Consider the following 18,496-nt stretch of genomic DNA (forward strand, 5'->3'; position numbering starts at 1 on the left):
TGAGAGCCCTAGAAAGTTGTATTATCAGTTTGTTAATATAACAAAGTTGGTTATTGTACATATTTTGTAAAAATTTGTGTGTAATTTGTGTACTAGTAGATTTATCATTGTATATTATTTCGTTGTGTGAAATAGTCGTGTTTTCATACTTGGATTGTTAGCTTCAACGATTTAAGATTCTATCCTAGACTCTAGTGTCGTGGAAAAACAACAGTTCTAGCCTACATTACAATACAACAATAGAAATGTAATCACTCAATATCTATGGTTTAATAAGGGGTTCTAGGGTTAACATGAGACTTATATAGGGTTTTACAAATTAGAAACAATAATGCAAGAGTAGATTACCTAGCTATATATACATGAGTAACGTTTAACCAAGGAAATTAATATATCCCTCAATCATGAAAGAATATATTGATTTCAAAGTTGTATCCATGATGAAATCATGCATTAGTTGAGGATTCAATTAAAAGGAATAATATTTCTATTAATAATAAAATGGATGCTCTTTAAGGATATTTCTATCTCAAAACAAGAAATTTTATCCAATGGAGTTATGGTTCTGTATCAAGTTATATTTTTTTGTCACTATTGACTTCTTTAGTTGTTTTTATTTACTATGTGGTGTCAATCTACATTCCCTCTCATTTTTTTAACTTTTTCTTGTTTATGAAACCTCTCTTTCTACTTTGCCACTTACAATCTCAATTTAGAGATTTCTTTCCTTCCATAGATCCTATTTCTTGGCTCCTCTAGTCATTCCACAAATATATGTTACTCTCCCTTCATTCACTATTTTTCCCTACCTCTCATAACATTTCCTTCCCCTATCCTCTCTTGGATTCTCTACCCTAAGTTAGTGTTGAAGAATCTAGGGCAATTAGAGTTGAAGAGGTTCTTCTAGTCATGATAACTATTTGTGAGGTGCTTTTAAATTTTTCATCTTAGCATAATCTTCACTTGTTATTATTAGAGTGTGTATTCTTAGTTCATAAAATAGCTACCAAATCAAAAGAGACAAGAACACAAGATATTGGCTTTTTGCCAGGGCCAAAACCTGTCACTCTTTGAGAGGAAAACCCGCACAAAATTCTTCTTATAGAGATTCCAATTTACAAATACCAAGACCATGAACCTTGACCTATTTAGCCACTCCAAGATTGAGACACCAATCCTCTTCTTTGTCATTGTTGAGATCATCATCATTGTTGCACCATTGAGGCCATCACTACTCACCAATGAAATATTCATTATTGTTGCAACACCATTGTTGAAAATTCACCGAGGTCTTCATAATAACAACTAAATAATTGTTGTTGCATTATTGCTGCTCCTCCACTGAGATCTTCATCATGACATCAAGATCTATATAGTGAAATATTTAGAGATATCATGATTGCTTACAAAATACATGTCAAGACAGAGAGTGTCACCTCGAAATCCTTCTCTTCACAAGTATTTTCGAGACTATAAGGCTGCTTCAGAGGTCATTGTATTGGTAGACTGAGGTGGTGATCATTACTAAGATCTTCATCATTATAGCTACACCGCGATAATGACTGTTTTCCTTCCACCAAAATCATCATCATTAATATGCTAAGATTGTCACCACTGAGGAGGATGAGTCTGTAATTTTTCTCACTATAATTATTCATGAAATTACAGAGGCATCCAAAATTGTATCTTGTTGAACCCATCTAAAAGTTATAGTGATGTTTGAGGTCTGTACTTATCCGAAGTTGAAGATATGTCCAAGTTTTGTTCCTCTTCTTTTGCACAAACCCTAGCTAGGTATATATACTATTTTTCCCTCCATATTTATCTGACCTGACAAAGTGAACCAATGTGTCTCTTTTTGCAAGTCAACATGACTTATTTAGCTATTTAATTCAATTTTGTAGGCCGACATTAAGAGTATTGTGCTTGTCTTTTAGGAGGGCTTTTCTATACACTAGGCTGACTCATATATATTTTACAAATGCTCAAGAAGAGCTCTCCATACATGACATTGACTCTTTGACTCAATAATAAATCCTAAGGCTATCAATTGGAGCCACGAACAAATAAACTTGTTGCTCATGAAGCCCATGTAGCAAGGCCTACAAAAATAATTTTATTTCTTTCATTTCATTGTTTACAAAGATCATGTCATTATGAAGACCAAACCTAATTACACTTTCTTCAACAGTTAGTGTGTAAAATTAGTTGAATACAAATCTATTTAATTCTATGGTGAATATTACACTTAAACCAAAATATTATTGGCAATACATTCAAGTTTAAAGTACACCATAGATTTTCTCTTAGAAGGAGTAATGGGCTTACCAAATATAGTTGAGGCCATGTATTATTTTTAAATGTACAAGATAATTTATTTATTATTAAATATATATGTTATGTGCAATTAATATGTTATAGAGTACAAGCAAGTAGATAAACAAAATGGTTCCAAGTATCAAATGCATATTGCAAGATGTATCCTTGTACACTTTAATATTCTAGGGAAACAATGAAACTAATCAAGCCACCATTAGATTCTTGTGTTTAGATCTACTAAAATACTATTAATCGATATTGCGATTATAATATTAATAATGTAATAAACCTAAATAACTCTAATAATATATTTAATATTATTTCAACTGAGGATAATGATTTTAAAATTTAAGATTAACCCTAAAAATGTCCACGGGGTCTTCGATGGACGGTGATCAAGTGCTATATCTAATACCAACTATCAACCTAAAGAGTATTGGGTTTTGAAGCTCATCCAAGAGGCATTTTTGAAGAATGGAAATATCTAATGAATGCCATAAATCAAAGTCCTCAGAGTGTTTCCTTCATTGTACTTGATATTATTTAGAATGAACTTAAAATATGTCTTTTTAATAATTTTGGTGGATATAATATGGTGTTTACTATTATTTGTGTTGGTTGATGTTTAGTAATTGTGTTATATTTAGAACATATTTTCATGTAGACAACATAAAATATCCTACATAAACTAAAATTGAATAGTAGCAATATAAATTGTTAATAGCATATGCCCAAAGATAAAATCTGTAAAGTGCATAATCCATTCCAATCCATTCTAGCAATTTTCTTCGATGTATTTGTTACCATTTTATGAGTTAGTTTTGGCATCAATGATAAATTTTTTCAAAGGAATTTATAAGTATGCTATATACCGTATATAGTAGTACCAAGGTTGTTGAACTTATCACATGTATTGCAGTAACCAAATCTTCTTCATCATTTAAGACTTTCATAATCATAATTTTAAAAAAATATGGAGTGACCTTAACACAATTCATGTATCTAGACAATACAAATAATAAAAATTAAATACCTATACAAAATATTTAAATAATGTCTAATGATAAAAAAAAAATTACCCCTGAAAAAATTAGATTCCATAGACTCATATTAAATCCCTATTTAAGATAGATCTATACTAGTTATATTAAAATTAATAAATTACAACTCTTCTACATAATCCTCCCTTCAAAACAACAAAATTTACTAATATTTTATTTTTATTTTCCCATAATTCCTATACTTCAGTACATTTGTGCATTCTAACAAAACGACCCAGCATTATGTAGTTTTTGAGAAGTCTTCCAGCTATATGAAACACAAATTAGTTAACAATTCAACATCTTGGTGTAAGGTCTTTTACACAATAATAGTTTAATCAAGCAACTCTTCTATTTCTTTAAAAACATTTTTCTGACATATATTTTGATAAAAATAATTTAGTTACGATTTAAAAAAAATAAAAATTATCATTATGATTTTAGGACCGGATTGCACATTCTTATGCCAAAACCAAATTACCGAGAACTGAAATTTTTTGAAAGCATAACATAAAACGTTTTGAATACACTCCCATCATTATTATATTCTTTTCAAATTTACAAATTGAAAACTTTAATAAGAAAATATATTCTTCGCGTTGGACCTCTTTTCTTCTCTGGTGGCTTCACTGCTTCTCCCTTCTTTTTTTTTATGCCTATGCATGCACTTCTATCACAGATATGATGGTAGCACTTCTGGTTACTTCATATGACTAGGAAATTCTATTTTTTTTTTTTTAATAACAGTTATATTATTTAGAAATAAATTTAATTAATTTTAATATTTTCAAACATTAAGTTTATTAACTTTTGAAAAATATAATATTAAATTAAATATTTTGAAAATTAAAAAATATTTTTGAATTTTTTAAAATGTCATTTTTTTAATTGGTTGATTATAATTTTTATAAGATTTTAAATTGAATTGACACATTAAAAAGTAATATTAAAAGTAAAAATACATATATTCATTTTTTATGGAAGGGTGAGACTACATAATGGTCATGTCCAAAAATAACACTGAAATAGGGTGGAGAATTGAATCTGTGACCTCCAAGAGATAGATCACCATCTATCCAAGACCTTGTAAACTCTATGAGATTTTTTAATTTAAATAATTTTTATTTTTTATTTTAAATGAGATATATGACAACTCTAAGTATCACCATCCATCCAAGACCTTCTGGACTCTCTGAAGTTTTTGAATTTAAAAAATATTTCATTTTTATTTTAAATGAGATACATGCCAACTCTACGTTGAGCAGAAACTGAATTACACATCACCCTTATATTGTGTTGTAAAACTAGATAAAATATATATATATATATATATGTGTGTGTGTGTGTGTGTGTGCGCGCGCGCGTGTGTGTTAAATTTATATATATTCCAAAAAAATATGGAGCAAATTTTTTATTCATCTATATTTACTACCACTTTAGCATGACTATTCTTAATCTCTAAATAGACTTTGTTACAATAGCACAAACCAATCTCATGGATTATCTATAAAAAATACCAAAAAAACTATTACTCTTGTTTATATGATGTTTTTTAATTAATTATTTTAATTAAAATAAAACAAAAAGACATAACTACTTGAAGGAATCTCAATTTTTCATTTATGTATACTACTAAAAATACACTAGAACATTCCATGGAGGTTAAATCCTTACCATCTACCTAATAATGGTTGATAATTCTACTATTATTTTTTGACATAAACATAATGTAGCCTCACCATTATCAAATTTACCAAAACAAAATATTGATAATTAAATTAAAATTTAGAAATTCAAAATTAAAATAAACATAAAAATAAACATATAGAAATAATTAAAACTTATTTTACCATATAAATTACAATAATAGTAATTCATATCTCTAATTATAATATTTTATAAATTTATATTTATATTTAATTAATAAATTTATAAAAACTTGAATAATAAATTTTAAGTAAAAAAAAAAATATATTTTAATTTTAATCGCCATAATTCTATATTAATATTTAAAATGTTATGATATTATAATTATATATTAATATTTAAAATGTTATGATATTATAGTGGACATTTACTTTTCTCGTTATAGTTTGGCATTTCGATTTACATTTTAAAGATGTTGCTACAATTAAAACGTTGTAGTAAACATTTGGCTTGTTCTTTTTCGTTTACGAAGTGTATCCTATTAATAACATTAATACCATTTTACGTAATGTTTATTTTAAAATCTTATAAATCTGCTACCTGGAAATTTTAATGTGACCATACATTTTCGTTTCTCTGAACAATCTACATAGCATGACAATAGTTTTCTTGTATTTTGAAAATTTGAGAAAGGGTTTTTAATTTTGGTTACATTGAACTTGTTTGGTAAATCAAAGATAAAAGTTGTATCTATACTTCATTTTTGACAGAGGAGTTAGTAAGAAGGGATGTTTACGAGATACAATTGTCTTTTAGTAAAAAAGAAACATGATGCATTTACTTCTCATTTTTGCTTTCCTGAGAATAGATTTTAAAACTTATTAATTTTAAAGGTTTTTGTTGGATTATGATTAGGAAAAATTTAAATTATAGGAAATTTGTTTATATATAACTTTGGATGGGGTGTTTTTGGCATGGTTTTCCATTGTTTTTTAAGCAAGGTGGCCAAGGAACATGGTAATGCAGCTTACAAGAAGATAAATGAGTACAAAGTTATTAATTTCTCGTTTTAAGTAAGAGGTATGTTGGATTCTTGATCTCTTGACCATGCATCATAGATGCCTTGACGAGAAGTTGTTTTTTTAGGATGGTCTCATCCTTGCATGAGACATGAGTGGTGCTTGCATCATTAAAAATATAGTTCTCTTTTTAGTGTTAGCCTACTTGAACTATAATACGAGATAGTATGCTTTGCGATTAGTTGCACCATCCTTAGCTCAAAGATTTGTCCATGGGGGCTCTACACAACTCACCTCAATGAAACTTGACCAGTCCTTGTCACAATTTCCATTATCATTCTTGGCAGTTGGAGTGTCAATCTCATTCTTTGGCATCTTCGGCATTACAAAAACACTCTCTCTCACCCCCTTAGTTTCCAGGTCATGGATTATTATTTCCGTTTCCAAGTTTATCAACCTTACATGCAATTTGGAATGTTGGGTTTTGTGTAGGTGGAAACAACACGTTTGACACCAGATTCTGTGGAAGTTTGACTCCTATAGTGTTTCTTGGTCTGAAAATTATAGGTCTATGTATGCTTTCTTACTCAGTTTTTGTCTTTTCATTCAAATTGCACTACATTTATTCTTGACACACTCTTTCTCTCATGTTATTTTCATTTGTATCTACTCATCTCTGATGCTCCAACCCCTTCTCCACCTCCTCTGGAAATCATGTATTCTAGTTTACTCATAAGCCAAAGGGTGCTTTCCTCTTGGTGCCATCCTCCTTTGCTAGATTGCCTTCTTCTTGTATCCATATTTTCTCCCTTTTTGTTCCCTTATGTTTCTTTGGCAGCTTTGCACTCTCCCCTCTTCTATTTTTCATTGCCCTCTTGTTCTCATTTCCCCTGCTCTCCCTCACATGTCTCTTTCCCCTAACGTCAATGTCCACCTATTTGTCTTTTCATTTTTCCTTCTTACAATCGAAGTATGGTGAGGAGTCATGCCTTGATTATGAGTACGCATTTGTCAAGCGGGCATCTAGTATTCAAAGTGAGCCTCTAGAGGAAATAAAAATGTGCATCACATCCTTCAAGAATCCATTGACCAGTTTCGGGACCTTACCTAGAGACTCATTCAACAAGAAATTACCTACATGGAAAGGGAGGGGCCCTTCCATCAACAACAACTTTTAGACACAAGTTTTGGTGTATTTTGATGAATGGGTTCCTGATGTTGGTCAAACATATGGCCAGTTTAACAAATACTTGCATACCATTGTTTTGTATTGGCATTTTCTAGCCATAATATTGTTGGATCATTTCAAACATAAGTTTGGCATCCTACACTCCTTGGAGCACCTCCTCCAACATCTAAGGAACATCGATCAATATATGAGCCACATGAAACACCATTTAGAAATCCATCCACTAGTTGGTAGCGCCCCCAACAACATTGAAGATCCAATTCATGTCGATGTTATGGATTCAAACTCATATGCTTAAATTTTCTATTCTCATGGAAAATTTATTTTTTAATTATAAATTTCTATCTCCGTGTTAGTATAGTCCATTTTGTTGTATATATACTCTCTACTCAATTTTGTAATGCATGATCTCACTTTCCTCTCTACAAAGAGTGAAATTTTGGCTATGGTATGATCTCCCTAGTGAAAGACTAACTTAGCATCAATAGAGCAACCATATAAATATTAGTTTGGAAGAAAATAAAATCTTTATGCGAAAAATAAAAATTAAAATATTAAATTAGTTAAAGGTTTTAATATGATATTTGTATTTATTTATTTATTTTTAATCGCATGTTCTTTATAGTATATTTTCAAATACATTAACTAAATTTCGAATATGGACTCCTTGATCAAGTATGGGTTGTTTGATCTAGAAAAATACTAAAAGCCCTAATCAAGCCTAGACTCAAAATTTGCATACATGGATAGATAGAGTTGGTGGAAGACCAAGATCACAGTGACATGTCTTACAAAATCTAGCTTTGAAAGCCATAAAAACATGATGAACATAATGAAAATAAATATGTATGTTGTATACCAAATATAATAACAATCATATCTCCAATGATACCATGTCCAAAGTTGATCATTGAAACTAAACATTTGGAATGGCCACATTAGTGGGTCAAGAGGTTGATGGTCTCTATCGTGTACAAGAAAATTTTCATTTATTTCCATCATCTCATCCATAATATGGTATAACATATGAAGTTATTCCATGCAAAGGAGGAGTTCATTTTTGGTATCATTGTAGTTAAACAATACTTTTCCCAACAAATTATTAACATTCCAGTACAAGTCCAGTGTGCCCAACTACTAATTACACATTACTCTTAATGTGCCCAAGTCGTTCGAATATGGACTCCTTGATCAAGTATGGGTTGTTTGATCTAGAAAAATACTAAAAGCCCTAATCAAGCCTAGACTCAAAATTTGCATACATGGATAGATAGAGTTGGTGGAAGAACAAGATCACAGTGACATGTCTTACAAAATCTAGCTTTGAAAGCCATAAAAACATGATGAACATAATGAAAATAAATATGTATGTTGTATACCAAATATAATAACAATCATATCTCCAATAATACCATGTCCAAAGTTGATCATTGAAACTAAACATCTGGAATGGCCACATTAGTGGGTCAAGAGGTTGATGGTCTCTATCGTGTACAAGAACATTTTCATTTATTTCCATCATCTCATCCATAATATGGTATAACATATGAAGTTATTCCATGCAAAGGAGGAGTTCATTTTTGGTATCATTGTAGTTAAACAATACTTTTCCCAACAAATTATTAACATTCCAGTACAAGTCCAGTGTGCCCAATTACTAATTACACATTGCTCTTAATGTGCCCAAGTCGGAACCTCATGTTCCATTTTTTCCATAACTTCATAATTTGAGAGTTATTTCCCCTCATCCACCAATTCATATTCAATATCCTAGATTTCATGCTAGACAACAAGCGAGGTGTGTTCAAGATATATATTTTTCAAGGCTTGGGTTCATTCCCTTTACTGGGAATTAGAGTTATGAACCCCACGCCCATGGTGCACTTAGGCTCATTCACTATGCATATTTAATGTAGAGAAAAGAGTATAAAAAAATTGAGGGAGGATGCAAAAAAATCACTCGAAGAGAATACAAGATGATGTATTAATCACCCAAATTACAAAAGGTAGATTCCAACAAAACAGAACAGACACCACACTCATATAGTATAGCCAAGTAAGAGCAATGATATTACATAGGTCAAGGTACTGTATACTTAATGAAGGATCTGACCATATATTTCACTGGTGTAATGGAAGGAGTTGAATCTATTGTTGCTCGTAGGGTTGGCTAAAATAGAGTGTCAATTAATATCATAAGGTTATCAAGGTAAAGGGACCAAGCCAGGAGGGCGTAGTCCTTTGTTTTACACTGTCACTAAAATAACACCAATAATGTTGTTTCCTTTCCTCATCTGTGTTGGGTGTGTGTTATATTATTTCCATGACTAGTTTCACGCATCGGGCACAACAAAGTGGGTGGCAACCCCCCTTGTCAGGGTTTACAAGGGGGGGGGTAGCCCCCCTAGTCTGTGGCTATGCCCCAAGAATTTTTTTGTTTTTCCTATATATATGTGGACCTAAGGATTGGGGGTGAACTCAAAGATGCTGGGTGGACCTCCCCTATGGTTTTTTGCATGGTTTTGGTCATGCTAGTTTTCTTCCCACGGTATTTTGTAGATTTGGTCAAGGGAACTATGGTTATGCTCTAATCCAGGGTTAATGAATTGAGGTTTTTGAATTCTTCGGCGTATATATATATATATATATATATATATATATATATATATATATATATTGTAACATTGAAAGGAGTATAATGAAAAGTCAATCTAGCAGTCTCAAGTTTTTGATCCAGAGGAAAATATCTATGTATTATTTTATGTTCTTGCCATTATATATTTTATGTTTTTAAGAATTCGTTTGCTGGTAATTTTTTTATAGGGTTAAAACCTAAATTTGGTATTAGGGTTATTTCAACTTCAAGGGAATGCCTTCGCTATTGAGGGGTTTTGTCTGGACCTGTGGTAGACACTATTCAGTGGGAGATCTCTGGGATTGATTCTTGTGGTGAAAGAAGATGGCGAGTAGTGGAAAGATATAGATTGAGAAATATAATCGTCAAAGTTTTGACTTGTGGAAGCTTAAGATGAAGGATCTGTTAGTGGATAAGAATTAGTGGATCATGAAAAATTTGGGTACTAAACCAACGAAAATGTCAATGGAAGTTTGGGCGAAGTTGTATCAGAAGGCAAAGAGCATAATACAGCTATGTATATCAGATTCAATATTGTTGAATGTATCAGGGGAAGTTATGACGAAGGATTTGTGGGTCAAGTTAGGGGCTTTGTACCAATCTAAGTATCTGGTGAAAAATTTGTTGTTGTGGAAAAAGTTGTATAACCTGAGGATGAAGGATAGACACTCGGTGATAGAGCATCTAAACGCCTTTAATATTGTGGTAAGTTTTTGTTATTTGTTGATATAAAAAATTCATATGAAGATAAGTGCATCAGTTTTCTATCTTCTCTATCAAATTCGCGGGATATTTTGGTTGTTTTTATAGATAGCAATACAACTACCTGGAAGTTGGATGAAATAGTCTCATCCTTGTTGTTGGAGGAGATAAGATGGAAAAATATGGAGATCCAAAATGGAGATTCCTTATTTGTACGAGGATGGTCCTAGAACATAAATAAAAATAATTCCCCGAGTGCAAGATCTAAATCTAGAGGGAGGTCTAAATCTCTAAGAAAACCTATAAAGGTATGTTGGAAATGCGGAAAGGAAGGGCACTCTGAAAAGGACTATAGATCTAAATCCCATAAGAAAGGAAATGGATCATATGATGCTCCTTCTGTAGAGGTGAAACCCGCCTTAGATGAAGGTGGGGATGTGTACCTGGCTTCTTCTACAAGTACACATGTAGATCATGAGGCATGGTTAATTGACTTAGGTGCATCTTTCACTCTACTCCCCATAAGGAGTGGTTCTGAAAGTATGAGAAATATGATGGTGGTGATGTCTTCTTATGGGCCAAAATCATTGGATGCAGAAATTTCAAGCTAAGGTTACAAGGTGGAAGGATTATAACACTTCCTAGTGTTCTGCATATTCCTGAAATGGCCATAAATCTGATTTCTATAAACAAGATGGATGATGCAGGTGTAAAAACAATGTTTGAGAAAGATACATGCAAGATGGTTCGGGGAGCACTGGTATTGATGCGAGGAGTTCAGATTGGAAGTCTGTACAAGCTTCTAGATAGCATTATTATCTATGGATGCAACAGTTTTGTGGTTCTTGAAAGTGGAGCAGAAAACCTAGTGGTCTCTAGAGAAAAGAGCAAGTTATGGCATCAAAGGCTTAGACATATTAGAGAGAAGGGGCTTTGAATACTGCATGGTAATGGTATGGTAGAAGGTATGCCTAATTTCTCTCTAGATTTTGATTTCTATGAACATTGTATATATGGGAAGCAGAATTGGGTGAGTTTCCCCTTTGGTGTTAAGAGGGCGAAAGGGATATTAGAGGTTGTGCATAGTGATGTGTTTGCACCTATGTTGGTTCCATTAGTGGGTAAGTCTATGTACTATGTCTCCTTTATAAATGAATTCTCAAGAAATACATGGATATATCTCCTCGGAAAGAAATTTGAAGTCTTTGAAAAGTTTAAATAATTTAAGGCTCTGGTGGAAAATCAAATAGAGAAGAAGATGAAGGTGTTGAGGACAAATAATGGTGGAGATTTATTCAATAAGGGATTTGAAGAGCTATGTAAGAATTGTGGTATAACACTACAGAATACTACTCCATACACACCTCAACAAAATGGAGTTGTAGAAAGAATGAATATGGCGTTGATGGAAAAGGAAAGAAGCATGCTTAGTGGTGTCAGGTTAGGACAAGAATTCTTGGCATAGGTAGTGGAGACTACATGTTACCTGGTAAACAGATCACCTTCATCAGTGTTGGAGGATAAGACTCCACATGAGGTATGGAAAGGTAAGAAACCCTCTCTTTCACATCTGGGGGTATTTGGTTGTGATGCATATGTACATGTTCCAAAGGAGAAAAGAACCAGGTTGGATAGTAAATCTAAAAGGTTAATCTTTATTGGGTATAAGGATGGTTTAAAATGTTATAAGCTTTGGAACCCAGAAATAAGGAAGGTTCTGTACAACTGAGATGTGGTGTTTAGAGAGGTCAGAGATGTTATTAAACATGAATTCCAACCAATGTAACATAAGAAGATAGAGTTTGAGATAAATTAGGAAGAATCAAACTCTATAGTAGAACTGGATGAAGAATAGGAAGATCCACAAACTCCATCTTTGATAAGATCAATTCGAGAAATAAGGCATCCAAAAAGTTATGGTCCATATTATTTCTATTCAAAATTTTCTTTATCTATTACTGATGATGATCCCATAATTTTCAGGGAGGTAGTAGATTCATAGGATGGAAAACTCTGGAAAGAGGCCATGGTTGATGAAATGGAATCTTTGGAAAAAAATGAGGCTTGGGATCTAGTGGAGTTGTCAACTTGAAGGAAACCCATTGGAAGAAAATGGGTGTTTAAGAAGAAAATGAATGAATAAGGCAAGGTGCAGAAATACAAATCTCATTTGGTAGCAAAAGGTTATTCCTGGGTGTCGAGAATTGATTTTGGTGATATTTTTTCTCTTGTTTCCAAGTTAGCTTCTATTATATTACTTTTATCTATTGTTTCTACTTTTGATTTTGAGGTAGAACAGATGGATGTGAAGACAACATTTATTCATGAGGATCTAGAAGATGAGATTTAAATGAAGCAACCTAAAGGCTTTGTGGTGAAGAGAAACAAAGAACTTGTATGCAGTTTAAAAAAAGTCTTTTTATGGTTTAAAACAATCACCAAGGACCTAGTATCATAATCTGAATACCTATATACTGGGACTTCGCTTTACCAGAATCAAAGTGGATCACTGTGTGTATTTTAAATTAATTGGCGACCATGTTATTTATTTGGTCTTGTAAATCGATGATATGTTTTTGATCGGAAATGACAAATAAATTACTGACGATTTGAAGAGCCAAGTGTCCTCCAAATTCAGCATGAAGGATCTTAGTGCTGCAAACTATATTTTGGGCATGGAAATTAAATGAGATTGGGAAAAGAGGAATCTCTGGTTAAACCAAAGGAAGTATGTTTATACAATACTACAAAGTTTTAATATGCAGGATAGTTAACCGGTGAAGGTTCTTATTCCTGTAGATTTTATATATTGAACAGTGTCCCAAAACAGAAGAAGAGGAAGAGGACATGTTCCATGTCCCATATGCAAGTGTAGTTGGTAGCCTGATGTATGCAATGGTATGTACTAGATCATACATTTCACATGCAGTGGGAGTATTGAGCACGTTTATGTCAAAACTATGGAAGGAGCATTGGACAACAGTGACGTGAGACTAGTGGTTATGGTCTGTACTAGCAAGGAAGACTAGGATTGGACATAATTTTGGACATCCATGGATCTGTTGATGGAGACTGTTATGGAGATATAAACCAGAGAAGGCCTACAAGTGGGTTTGTGTTTAACCTATTTGGAGGAGCAGTCAGTTGGATGAGAAAGAGACAGTTTGTAGTGGCACTTCCAACTATACAAGCAAAGTACATGGTAGCCACTCATGCAAGCAAGGAATAAATTTGGTTGAAGAGATTGTGTTCAAGTATATGGTTAGTACATTGAGTTATAAGGATAGACTGTGGAAGCAAAAGTGCAATTTTCTTGGGAATCAACCCCGCTTATCATTAAAAAACAAGGCACATTGATGTTTAGTATCACTTTGTGAGGGATATGGTTGAGGAAAAAATGGTGTTGTTGGTAAAGGTGGACCCTTTGAAGAATGTTGTAGATGAATTAACAAAGTTTGTGGGAACTAAGAAGTTTTCTTGGTGTTGATAAACAACAGACGTTGTAGGGCTAGACCAACGACTAAGCTCTCCTATGACCCACTGTGTGGAAAAGAAAACAACAAGTGGGAGAATGTTGGGTGTATGTTATAGTATTTCCATGATGAGTCACACTCGTGACGGTGTCACAAGGGGGTAATAAAGTCGTAGTTCATTGTGTTGGACACAACAGGGGGGTCAAAGGGGGGTGGAAGCCCTCGTTGTTGGGGATTTACAGGGGGGAGGTATCCCCCTTGCACAGGGTCCAGGGCAGCAGCCCGAGATTTTTTATTTCCTATATATATGTGGACCTAAGGATGGGGGAGTAGACCTACCTATGGTTTTGTGCATGGGTTTTTCACATGGTTTTGGGTATAATGATTTTCTGCTCATGGTATCTTGTAGATCTAGTCAAGGGAAGTACGTTTATGTCCTAATCTTGGGTTAATGGATTAGGGTTTATGAATGATTCAACATATATGTATGTATGTATGTATGTACATATACATATATTTTGTGTTAGTGTCAGTAAGTTCAGCCTATCACCAGTGATTGAATATGCTCTTACAAGGCATTGTTAGGGTGTCAAGTCAATTTTTTGTCATTTCAGTGAGTCTTCAAATAAAAATTTGATCACTGGCTAGTGTGTCTAGTTCTATTTCCCCTCTCTCAAGAATTTCATATGTTGGTCACTTTTGTCACTTAGTTGAGTCTACCTAAATATGAAAACATCATTAACATCACTTCAGTCACATCATCATGGTCTCCATTTAGCTCAGTGTCACCATTAGGTCATTAGGATTAAGGTCACAAAATCGGTCATTTCATGTCTAAATCCAGTAAATGAGGAGTGGCAATAAGTAAATTTTTTCAATAACACCTGATTTCAAATGTAATTTATGTTTTTATATGTAGTAATGTTCCTAAGGTTCTAAATTTACAAGAAGAGGTCCTAAGGCTACAAAACTCAAAAAGAAAGTGAATTGGTGAGGTAGGCCATCCTACCTCATTAAACACTTAGACACCAAAAGAAAATTATAAAAGAACATGGAGGAGCTCATTCACACTCATTTTAACTTGTATACCATTCTAGCATCAAGCTCCCCCCTCCCCTTTGAAAAAAATTGTGATTCCATAGCCCTCACTGGTAAAAATTAGCCCTCGCTATGCACAGAGAGCCCACACTACGCACCTCAACAGCAAGCTGTGCACAAGAGGCCTTCACTGCGCACGGGGCATAGTTGTCCAAAATTGGTGTTTGACCACCAAAATCCATTTTTCAAAGCTCCTCTTCAGTCATTTCATCCTCCAAACACTATAGAAAGTAAGTTTAATCATTTTCATGCCCTCCTTTGCCTCATATGTCAAGAAATTGATCAAATAATTCTTCTCCTATGGTTTAAATGATTTTCATGGTTTTAATCTTAAAATGATTAATTACTACCCTAAACCCTAGATTCCTTGTCCCCACACCTCTATTTGTAGCTAATACACCATCTCCATCCATCACAAAGCCTGATGCCCTCATTTTCTATCATTTTCCTCTAAACCCTAGTATACCCTATCTCTTTCTAGGGTAGGCCTATGTTTTAGCCTTTCCCACACTCTCCCCTCTCATTTCGCAAAATTCCTTCTTCCCCTACTCACTGACATCATCCCCTACCCTCCTAAATTTCCTTAAAAATTTAGGCAACTCCTAAGTCCATCATACCAACTTATTCCCTCACAGTAGAAAATTTCATTGTTTTTTCATACCTTTCACCTAGGGTTTGAAGTATGGAGCCTCACTCATCGCCATCAAAGAAGAGGAAGTACAACAAGGGGGTAAAGATACTAAGGTTTGAGCCTTCTAAGGGAAATGAAATCACCTCCTCCCCATTTGCCATGAAATGATTTGAAGATGTCAATTGTTTAGGGTTTTGTCAAAGAGTGCAGGAAGTAGGTTACCATAAGCATCTCACAAGTATATTGTCCCTCACCTTGAAGGAAGACAAGATCACCATTGCAGGGACTGATTTCATGTTTTCAGTGGATGCCATCTCTCAAGCTACAGGCATACCAAACCATGGTGAAAACTGGATCAAAGGCATGAGCATAGATCTAGAAGAGTATAAACCCTACTTGAAATCACAATACAAAGGAGCTCACTCACATGTTTTCCCATTCAGATACTTGTTGGAGAGATATGCACCATTGATGAAGGTTTTCGTGAAATTCTTAACATTTGAGGCCATATTTTCTAGGCCATATCAATACCACATAAGGCTGGTCATGCACTTTACAGTTGCCAAGTATCTCAATTTGTGGAGTTGCTTGTATAGGAGCCTAACCAGAATGGCTGAAAGGGCACAATTGAAAGGAAAAGAGCATTACCCTAGCCTCTTTCACCATAGCCTAATAAAGGTTATAGTACTCCATCAGTTGGTAGAGAAGAACATGACATGGGAAACCTTCATTGGGGCAGCCTTGAAAATGCATATAACCACTTCACCAAGCCAACATCAAACCATATCAGCACTATTAATGGAGGTGGGGTCATCAAGAAAAAATGATGAGGTTTACAAGGCACCTAGGCCTGAGGTGACGAAGACATATCAGACAGGTAGAAGTCTTGTGTTTTCTCCTCAAATTGAGGAAGGGGCCAAGCCTACTACATCAACAGAACAAGCATCACCATCACATCTTAATGCTTCTTTGAATGATGAGGAGCCCATTGAGCATGAACTTGACCTATTTGACTTGGAGGCACAAGATGAGCATAAAACCTCTCAAAAATTCATCAAAGAGAATGATTTTTAGATCATGGAGCTCAAGGACAATTTGGCAAGGGCCAAATTCATCATTTCATTCCTTGAGCAAGAAAACAATCAACTTAAGGCAAAATAACTAGTCATGGAGAAAGATAAATTAAAAGCCAAGAAGCAAGAGATGAAAGGCAAGGCTGTGGTGGACCATGAGGAAACTGAGCAACATGAAGGACATGTGGCAAGGAAGACACCAAGGACCATGGGTCTTAGGAAGGCACTTCAGAGGGAAAGAGAACAAAAGCCACCAATGGAAGAATTAACATTTGAGGAAAGGATTACCATGGAAATAAATGAGTATAGGGAGTTCTGGCTTGAAAAATTCAATTTCCACCTTGAAAAGCTCCTTGACAAGGCTAATAGGGATAGAAAATTGCAAAGGAAAATGGCCATCCACTGCTACAAGGAAAATCAACTTTGCAAAGGGAAAAATCAAGAAGTTGAAAGTGCAACTAGATGAAACCCTAATAAGCCAACAGGAGAAGGGTAAGTTATATTTTCTTTCTGATGAAACCATGTTTGCATAGCATACCTCATCAGGCATTTTTGGACAAATTTTGGGATGATTTGGAGAAAATTTTGTCTCTTGGTGCAGACTTGCATTTTTTGGCAATTTCTGTCTAGGAGCGCAATGAGCTCACGCTGCGCTTGTTATAGACATTTTTGTGCCTAACAGCATGAAGCATGAAATGTCAATAATCTAAGGGATCCAAAGTCCCTAAACATGTTGTTCCTACCCCTAGAGGAACAAGGTCAGCAAACCACAGCACTTCAGATCAGTTCTCCACCTGAAAACACTCAAAAACAAGCAATTTCAGGATCATGTCAACTGCTCCACTGAGCATCTGCGCTGAATGTCAACTGCTCCACTCAGTACCTGCGCTGAATGTCAAATCTAATGAAGGCTACCTGCGCTGGGCGAGATTGGCCAAGTGGCACAGTCATTCTGCAAGGTGTCAGGTGCCCAGGAAGCTTCCAAAATGACACTTGGATCAGCAAATTCGCCCTATGATGAGTAAGAGGTCCTTAAACTCCAAGTGGAAGCTAGGATCTCCAAGTGGACTCAAGAACTAGAGTATAACTGAAGAGGGAGAGGACACAAGTCAGCTTCATGTCAGTCTCAAGCTGACTCATCCTTTCTCCAAATATCCTATATATAGAGCTCTCTCATGAGGTCTAAGGAGGCTGGAATTTTGTGAATGCAAGGAAGTGCTGTTAGTTTGAGTCTAGAACTATTGGGTGATTGCTTTGAAGGAGGTGAAGAGGAGATTTCTTTCTGCTGGGAGGTGTTGCTGGATTGGGCCTCTTATGGTTGTAACACTCTCAGAACTTTACTTCTTCCATTAATAAAGCATTTGAGGTTCTTCTATATGCATGTATCTTAATGGTGTATTGATGCTTGTATATTTGATTTATTCTAATCCTTGAATCAATTATGGATGTATGCTTCTTGTAGTTTCCCTTTCTTGTGCTTTTGCAGGACCTTTGTGTAGCTGGGCCAGTGAAAGAGCAAGGAGCTGGGAGCAAGCGGCAAGGAGAGAAGATTGGATCAACACTAGCGAAAGACATCGGTTGGTGGATCTCTTTCTCCCCTGTTTACTTTCATAAAGAAGAAATCTTAGATAGCTTTACTTTCAGTTGTTGCTGAGGTACTATCACCCTTA

The sequence above is a fragment of the Pinus tabuliformis genome, chromosome X (genome assembly GCF_031772625.1).
Source record: "Pinus tabuliformis cultivar Carrire ecotype Pingquan chromosome X, CPIR1, whole genome shotgun sequence".
Classification (NCBI taxonomy): domain Eukaryota; kingdom Viridiplantae; phylum Streptophyta; class Pinopsida; order Pinales; family Pinaceae; genus Pinus; species Pinus tabuliformis.